The sequence below is a fragment of the Anas acuta genome, chromosome 8, assembly GCF_963932015.1.
Source record: "Anas acuta chromosome 8, bAnaAcu1.1, whole genome shotgun sequence".
In the NCBI taxonomy this organism is placed as follows: Eukaryota; Metazoa; Chordata; class Aves; order Anseriformes; family Anatidae; genus Anas; species Anas acuta.
The window spans coordinates 23,866,508-23,874,231 of record NC_088986.1 but is presented as its reverse complement, the minus strand read 5'-3'; the positions used below and the strand labels follow the sequence as shown (position 1 = coordinate 23,874,231).

Here is a 7,724-nt window from a genome sequence, read left to right as displayed (position 1 = left end):
CACTATAACATTTGGTTTAAGAAATATTTAGATTAAAATTTGATTTTATTGGCTGCATTAGTATGTATTTTTAGTTTACATTTTTATTATGCTCTGGGAGGATGGATACGACTGTTCCTCCAATAAAAGGGAAACTTCACAGAACAGTTTCTTGCTTCACTGTGCTGTGCAGCGTGTTTTGTGGTTCTGAGGCCAACCTTTGCCAGAAGGTTAAACATTTGCATGACAGAAGATCTTTTCCATTTGCATTTTTTTAAGAAAGAAGAGACACCTGGCATCGAGCACCGTATCCAGCACCCTGCCGAGTGACCCAGCCAGGCCCCAGGGGGCTGCTGGACATGTGCTGCTACCCAGAGCTTGGGCTCATCAAACAGCCCGTTTTGGACATCCCAAACCTAAATATTGTCTGATTGCACCAACTTCTGGTTTTCTTCTGTGTTTTTTTTTTTTTTTTTTTTTTTTCCTCCGACTCTGTGTGCACTGACCTCAGCTCTGTCAAAACAGCAAGGTTCTGGGTTGCGGAGGCCAAATACAGACATGGTGCCAAATCTTTTCCTTTACGCTCTTCTGAGGACTTCATCTATTTCTGTAACCGTAATCTCACTGTAAAGCAGCAAGGCCACTGGAAAGTGGTGGGGGTGGGGAGCCTATAGCCCAAACTTTGCAGCTGAAGTCGGTGAGAATTCAGCTATTGCCAGCAACGAAATCTGATGTCAGGCGTTTAATGACACAAGCTCTCACCCCGGAGATCACACTTCTCTTTGCAGAGGCTTTCTTGAGAATGTTCTGTTCTTTTTCTGCTTCTGCGTTTCCCGCTAGCATCAGTGATAGCAAGATGTACAGAGGACTGTAATGTATGCAATAAACATCCAGGATGGAAGATGAGGTTTTTTCCGTCTTGGTTACGTTCTGTGTTGCAATAGCTGTGCTGATCTCTTCCCAGTCCCCAGTGAGTTGCTGTTCTCACTGCATAACATTTAAATCCGGGGCTGCGTTTTCTAAAATGCCAGTCCTTGCTTCTTCTTTTTATAGTGGAGATTTGGATGAAAGGAAAGAACATATGAAAAATGCTACAAAGACTTTATAGCCATGTTTTGTAAAGCCAGGAGGAGAGAATATGATGTTGCATGGCAGCTCAAACTATACGTTAAAGTTATCTGAGGAAAAGCTTGCTGAACCCTTATTGTGTGTGACTGACAAAATAATCCTATTCAAAAGAAAGAATAAGTCACTGAGATATGTCTTTTTGTTCTGCAATATGTATTGCAAATGGTACAGGTGCATTTTCACATGTTTTCAGTGTTCTTTCTAAATTTGCAGCTACACAGTCCTCACAGTCCCGGTGCTGTGTGTGTGAGATGGAAGCATCAGCACGGGAGCTGGGCGAGGAACGCCACCGCGCCTCTTGGGACAGCATTGGCTGGGCCTCTGCTCGCTCCTTGCCTCGAGGCTGTGCCTTCTCTGAAGCACCCAGGATGGACGCGTGTGTCTGTGTGAAGACCCCAGAGGTGCCTGGCTACAGGTGGAGGCCCATACTTCTACACTGTGGCACGGTAGGGCACCATTTTCTAGATGGATATTACAATTGTCACTCTTTTGATATTTTTGTGTAAGAGGAGTTGTTTACTCAAAGCGTTAGTCTGCTTCTAATTCCCTTGTTTGCGTTCTGACTTTCTAGTCCCATTTACAGCTTCAGTGGTATGTAGCATGAGGGCGTGTTGGTTCTCTAGTTGTTTTTGTTGCCGTTTTCTATAAATTGCTTGAAGCTTGTTGAGGTCAGCTTGTTGCACTCGCTGACTCGGGCACTGCTCTCCCTGGGCAGCTCTTCTTCACCCAGCACTATTTTCCAGTCGTAAAACTGCAAACCTGCAAATAATAAGGAGCCATTTCTGGATCTAAATTTAGCACTACTGTGGCTTAACAGTAAGACTGGAGCAATTAAATGTTCAGTCTTCGCTAAATAAAAAATAAAATATATCTTATTACACATGGATCTCATTTCACTTAACAACAAAATCCCGTGAGTAATGTATAAACTAGACAGAGCTCTGCGAGCGCTCATCATTCCCAGCTGTTAGCCACCTTGTTTTACATAAACAGCCATGGCAGCTGACAAAGCTTCCAAAATTAGAGCTGAAATTTATCCAAAAGTGGATAAACTGGGACCGTATGCCTACTTGCAGCACTGCTGTGATGTGGATGTATACATCTTTATTTATAGCGACACTGTAAAAAAGAACCTGAACTTAGGCATTGAACAGTTGATTCTGATTCCACCTCTAATCTGCTTCTTTCAGCATTGGGAAATGTTGGTTTTTGAAGGTGAAACCATCAATAACGGCGGTCAGGACAGGGGCTGGGGTGCTGTCCTGCTGGTGGGAGACCTGCTTCATCCTGCTGGAAGCAGAAGCTGAACGGAGGCCCGCTGAAATAGCCTAGCTTGTAAAGGACAGGACATTCTCATATTCCTTACATCTTTTGTCAACACAGAAAACAAACAGCTTAGCAAGAAGCAGCGTGTTTTTAACAATGAAATTTTCTTTGCAGACACTATCTGGGTTACACCATCTCAGCTGAAGAGATGTGATTAATCTTGTTTGAGGTTAACGAGGTGATGCAAAACACCGGCTCTGTGTTTTGTTCAAACTGCAGTCTATTTTGTTTCCTCCCCAAAGGCCATATTTGTTAAACTGAGTGTGCAGAGGGACATTAAACAATCAAATATGTTTGTTAAATCTGGATGTGGGCACTGTCTTTATCATATTATTTGTGTGTAACACAGTCAACATGCAGTCCTTTTGATGACTATTTAATCCAAGTTAATGAAAGTCTCTGTAAGTGCCTAAATGGCATTAGTCAGATACTGAGCTAGAAAGTCTCTGTGGCTTATAAAACCAACCCCTTTTACAACTCCTACAGGTGAACACAGTCAGGAGCACAGTGCTGGGCAAGCTGAAGGTTAGAGAGGAGAAAAATTTGTACCAGCTCAAATGTTCGCATTTTTGAAAATAAGCATTTCAGCTGAACTGGAGACAAAAAGTCAGTCTTTCCTATTTCATGGTGGGGGAAAGTTTAAACAAAACCATTTCTTGGAAGGACTTGATTCAATGCTGGGTGGAACTACCAGTGGATTTAATTAGCTTTTCTTAATGAAAAAAAAATATTTTTTTTTTTTCAGTGAAAAAAATACCATTTTCTTTATTTAAGGATAGTATTTTCTTTATAATATTCAGTGTTAGAGTATAGGCTTTTCTGTGAAAAGAAGCAAGGTAATGAATGTGTTCCAGATGCAGTAAAAGCCATACGATAATCAAGGAGACAGAAAGCACTGCCTGAGCACATCCACTTATCCAAGTCAGAGGGCACTGCATCTGAGTAAGGGCTGCCACCTCATACAGTTCCTATTCACCGTATTGACAAAAGTAGTTGCAATTTGTAAAAGTAAGCTCTCTGAAGCTAGAGAAGGCTGGAAGGAAGGTTTCCTGTGCAATATTAGTAATCCCACTGTATATATCCAGTGGCATCCTGATCTACTCCCAGTGTGAAGGGAGAGACAAATAAATGAATGGTCGGGTGATATTTGTCTGGGTTCATCAAGCCCTGGAAATTCCCTCCTGGCTGGTTAAGGAGTGCACTGAAGAGGTCAGGCTGTGGCCAGGGCTGGACTGGGGGTGCCGACTGTCTCAGAGCTAGCCTGGGAAAGAGGCACAGGCGAGCAGCTCGACAGATTAGTCACGCACTTAATGCTAAGCATTGCAAAATAATGTCTCAGTCCCCCAACTGAAGTGCATTAGTTGTAGGCAGGTACATTGTTCTCCTGGAACGTTTTTCTCATCAGTTATTTGTTCAGCATTCAGACAGCTCTTCGGAGGACAGCGGATCCGAGCAGCTTCAGGTGAGTCATTCCATGCGGAAAATAATGGTCCAAACTTTTAAACTATGTGAACAGAGCGACAAAGTCACTTCTTGCATTTCAGTGCATGCTGAACAAGTAAAACTCCCCAGAAATCAGTGGAGCTACGTTCTGCTGTTGTTCCAGCTGTAGACTTGCTCATGGCAGTTACTGCCACAGCAGACAAGGGTGACAGGTAATTTTACATTTAACAAACATTTTCGGTGTTGCTTGCCACACTAGCAAACGGCAGTGCAGGACTGCACATTTTGACAGGTTGCACTTAAAAGTCTGAAGGGGATGCACGTAGCTGCATGTACCTTACTGACTGTGTTTTGGCAAGCTCTGTTTCACATTGACAGCATTTGGTTCCGCTCCACGTCGCAGCCTTCAGCCAAGAGCTGTGATGAGATCTCTACTTGGAAGCACTCCGTATTTTTCTGGTTGCAAAGAGATGCTCTCCAGGCATTGACTGAAGCATCATTGACAAATGAGAGAAAGAAACATTCATTAAGGTTCAAATTAGATTTTCTCACTTGCACAGGAGTGGCCAAATGTTTCTTGAGACCACCTGTGAGTGCTTCCTTTGCTTTCCTCAGGTGCAACCCTGCCAGCCAGTTTTGTTTCTAGGTTGGTGGCGTCTTCTCAGAGATGAGCAGCTATCACATAACAGGTGCATACTCTGTGCTACTAACTGTGATTTTATCTGATCCTTTCATTAAACTTTTCTTAATACCAAATTCTTTTAAAACTTGAACCAACTGTGTGGCAGTTTCTAAACCCATACTTTGAAATATCCTTCCCTACTTTTTGTGATATGCGTTGCTCTGAGGTGTGACATGAGCTACAGTTCAAGTTCTGGGATGGTAAAATTATTTTGCAGCTAACATAAACTAGTGTTTAGCTGCTGTGGATTTTATTTATTTATTTATTTATTTATTTAAATTGAGTTGTTTACTTAACCTCTGCTTTAAATAAGGTTGTGGGTTTTTATTTTTTTTGGTAGCTTTCCAACCAAAGCTGTTATTTGAAGACCGAGACAGCATTCCTGGCAAGACTGGAACTTAGGGGATGAGATGGTTCAGATCAACTCTTTGGAATATACTTTAACATATCAGATAAATTACAAGAAGAAAAAGAAAGAAGAACAAAAAACATCTTGAGGAAATTACTCCCTGCCATGTCCTATGCTAATATCCACTAAAAACTATTGTCCATTATATTAATTATCATCTGCTTCCTTTGGGTACAAGATAAGAGGATATTTTCCTCCATTTATTATGGAATTATTATAGAATTATTCCTCCCTTGCATGCTGTACCGCATTTTCTTTATTTCAGACAAATGCCAGTGTTGTAATCGTATACAGTCAGCAGTTACACGAGATCGATTGCACATCTGTGGAGAAGCCTCTGAGAAATACAGGGCGCTGCAGGGGAAGAGGAGCTGTTAGTTCTAAGAAGAGATTCCATTTTAAAAAATCATACATGCCCAGAAGCCAAATTAGGAGAACAATTATACAAGCAGATTAAGTTACAAACGAACAAACGGCCACTAAAACCTCCCAGGGCTTTCAGCATGTAGGCCCGCCTGGGGTGGCTCTTCCAGCATTGTTCAGTGAAGGGTCCGATTGAAGATGCTCAGCTCCAACAGCCGTTGTTTTCTCATTCTTTCCATAACTCATTCAGAAGTAGCCCCAAGTTTATTCAAGGCACTGTGTTTACTGTGATGGGGAAGAAGATTAGGCAGCAAAAAATCACAGAAGATGCCTGAGTTTGAAAGCCCAAACTTCTGTAACGAGTCTAAAATTGGACCAACACTGGGACTCAGCAGCAGAGAGGCCCCTCAGCATTGCTGTTGACTGCTTCTTTCCTGGTTGTGTGAAAGCTGCTCTGACAGCACAGAACTCCCTGCCGTGGTAAACTGCGTGTTGCAGCTCACAAAGGGATTTCTTTCAGAATAAATGTCAGATCATCACCTCCAGATCAAATGTCAGATCATGTCTGTCTTTGGTGTATCTTTGCTGGACATCAGCAAAGCACTGGTGGAGTTAGTGGTTTGTGGATTTTTGCACTTTATGATTAACGTCAGCTGAAGGGAGAATGTGAACAATGTAAATAAGCATGTTGTCCTGGTATGTGCAAAGCAAATGATGTATATTTCCATTTACTCTTGAATCTGAAAGAGAAATTCAGAGATTGGGGGGAGAATAGCAGATGGAACCAGGATGAACACACGCAGTCTCCTTGGTGTATAACGTGCTGGGTAAACCAGTGAATCAGATTTGCAATGCACTTTCCTGAGCAGACAAGGGAGAGTCACTCTCGCCCGCTGCCTTGGCTGTGTGGTCCTCAGTGGCTAAAATATTTTAAGTGTCAGCTCTCAGGGGTAAGTTAAAATGTGTTTGTAATCAGGGCTGTAACCTCGCAGCTCATTTTAAATGTGTTCCAAAGTATGAAAACATGAGTGTAGACATGCAGAAAATACTGTGTAAACTGAATACTAACTTGTTTTTTAATATGTAACAGCATTTTCATTATTGACATTAATTACTGATGATAACATGGTTTGGCACCAATTTCTCAGTTCCATGCTTGTGTTGCTGCCGCTAAGAAGTAAGAACATGGTTTCAGTCACTGCTATGACTTTATCTAGCTGCTATTACTATGGCCTGAAATATTAACACTTGATTTATTTTTTTTAAATAGTTCAAATTAGAAAAAATAAATAAATAAATAAATGCAAATAGAATCGTTATCCAGTTTTCCTGCTTTCCCTTTATATACAGAATGTATCATAATTGTATGTTTCTTATATAATTCACAGAGAAAGGACAGATATTTGGGACTGGGTGCAGAATCAACACAAGAAAAGCCTTTTGATACAAGAGGAGAATAAATATATGTTGGTAACCTGTTTCTTCTTCGCTCTGTTTTCTGCTTTCCTGGGGCACAACTGCTCTGTGTGCATCATACAGGGTTACTACTTTGAACATATTCTTACTAAATCTTTTGTCTGTCCCTTGTTATTTTATTTGTATTTATTCAAACTAAAAAATGTGGAACTGAAATAAAAGTTAGTTTTGTTATGACCCAAAACAACTAAGACATTTATTTTCTTTTTCAGTGTGCATTTACATTTATAACAGCATTACCAGCCAGCTCAGTCCTCTGATAGACTTTATTTCCAGTTACACTGGTAACTGGGAAATCACCAGCTTTTTATTTAACTAAATCCTCTTTTTTTTTTTTTTTTTTTTTTTTTTTTTTTCCCTTGTGGACACAGGACTATTTTAGGGAAAAAAAAAAAAAAAAAAAAGAGTCAAGAAATCTAGAATCAGGCCTCTATTTCCCTTTGCATTCACAATACCCCGCAGTACTGGGTGGAATCTGATGACAGCCTCAGAAGGCCAGAGATCAGCTTGCAGCTACCCAGCCTCTCGGTAATGATCTATGGCCCATCAGCAGAAGAAATTGTTGCAGTTTGCTCAAGTTCTATTGTTGTTCCTGGATTTAATTTCCCTCTTTTTCTATTTTTTATGTTTTGGACTACCTAAGTTTTAATCATCAGCTCTCCCATTTTGTGGTCGGTATCATTTCTGTTCATATTTCAGCATCACTTATTTATAGAAAGATGTTTTATCCTGTTTAAGTGATAGAACTGTAAGAACCCAGTCTGATAACACTGTTAACAGATCACAGATTTACAAGATCCTTGCAAATACGTGTTTCTTTTTTTACATATCATGTCTCTTGGGTTATATGTAATTTACCTCCATAGAGGATAGTGACTAACTTTTACTTAATAGCAAGAATCATAACTCTGGACTGCT

General features: G+C 40.7%; 1 long non-coding RNA gene across 2 annotated transcripts; it reads left to right on the top strand.

Annotated features, from left to right (window-relative positions):
* Positions 1–2,119: 2,119 nt before the first annotated feature.
* LOC137860329 (uncharacterized) lies at positions 2,120–6,649 on the top strand. Of its 2 annotated transcripts, XR_011098835.1 has the most exons (4): positions 2,120–3,895; positions 3,978–4,088; positions 4,255–4,565; positions 4,899–6,649. It is a non-coding gene; the product is annotated as an uncharacterized lncRNA (long non-coding RNA). The 2 variants fall into 2 exon arrangements; XR_011098836.1 differs by lacking the exon at positions 4,255–4,565 and having other exon boundaries at positions 2,122–3,895.
* The last annotated feature ends 1,075 nt before the right edge of the window (positions 6,650–7,724 follow it).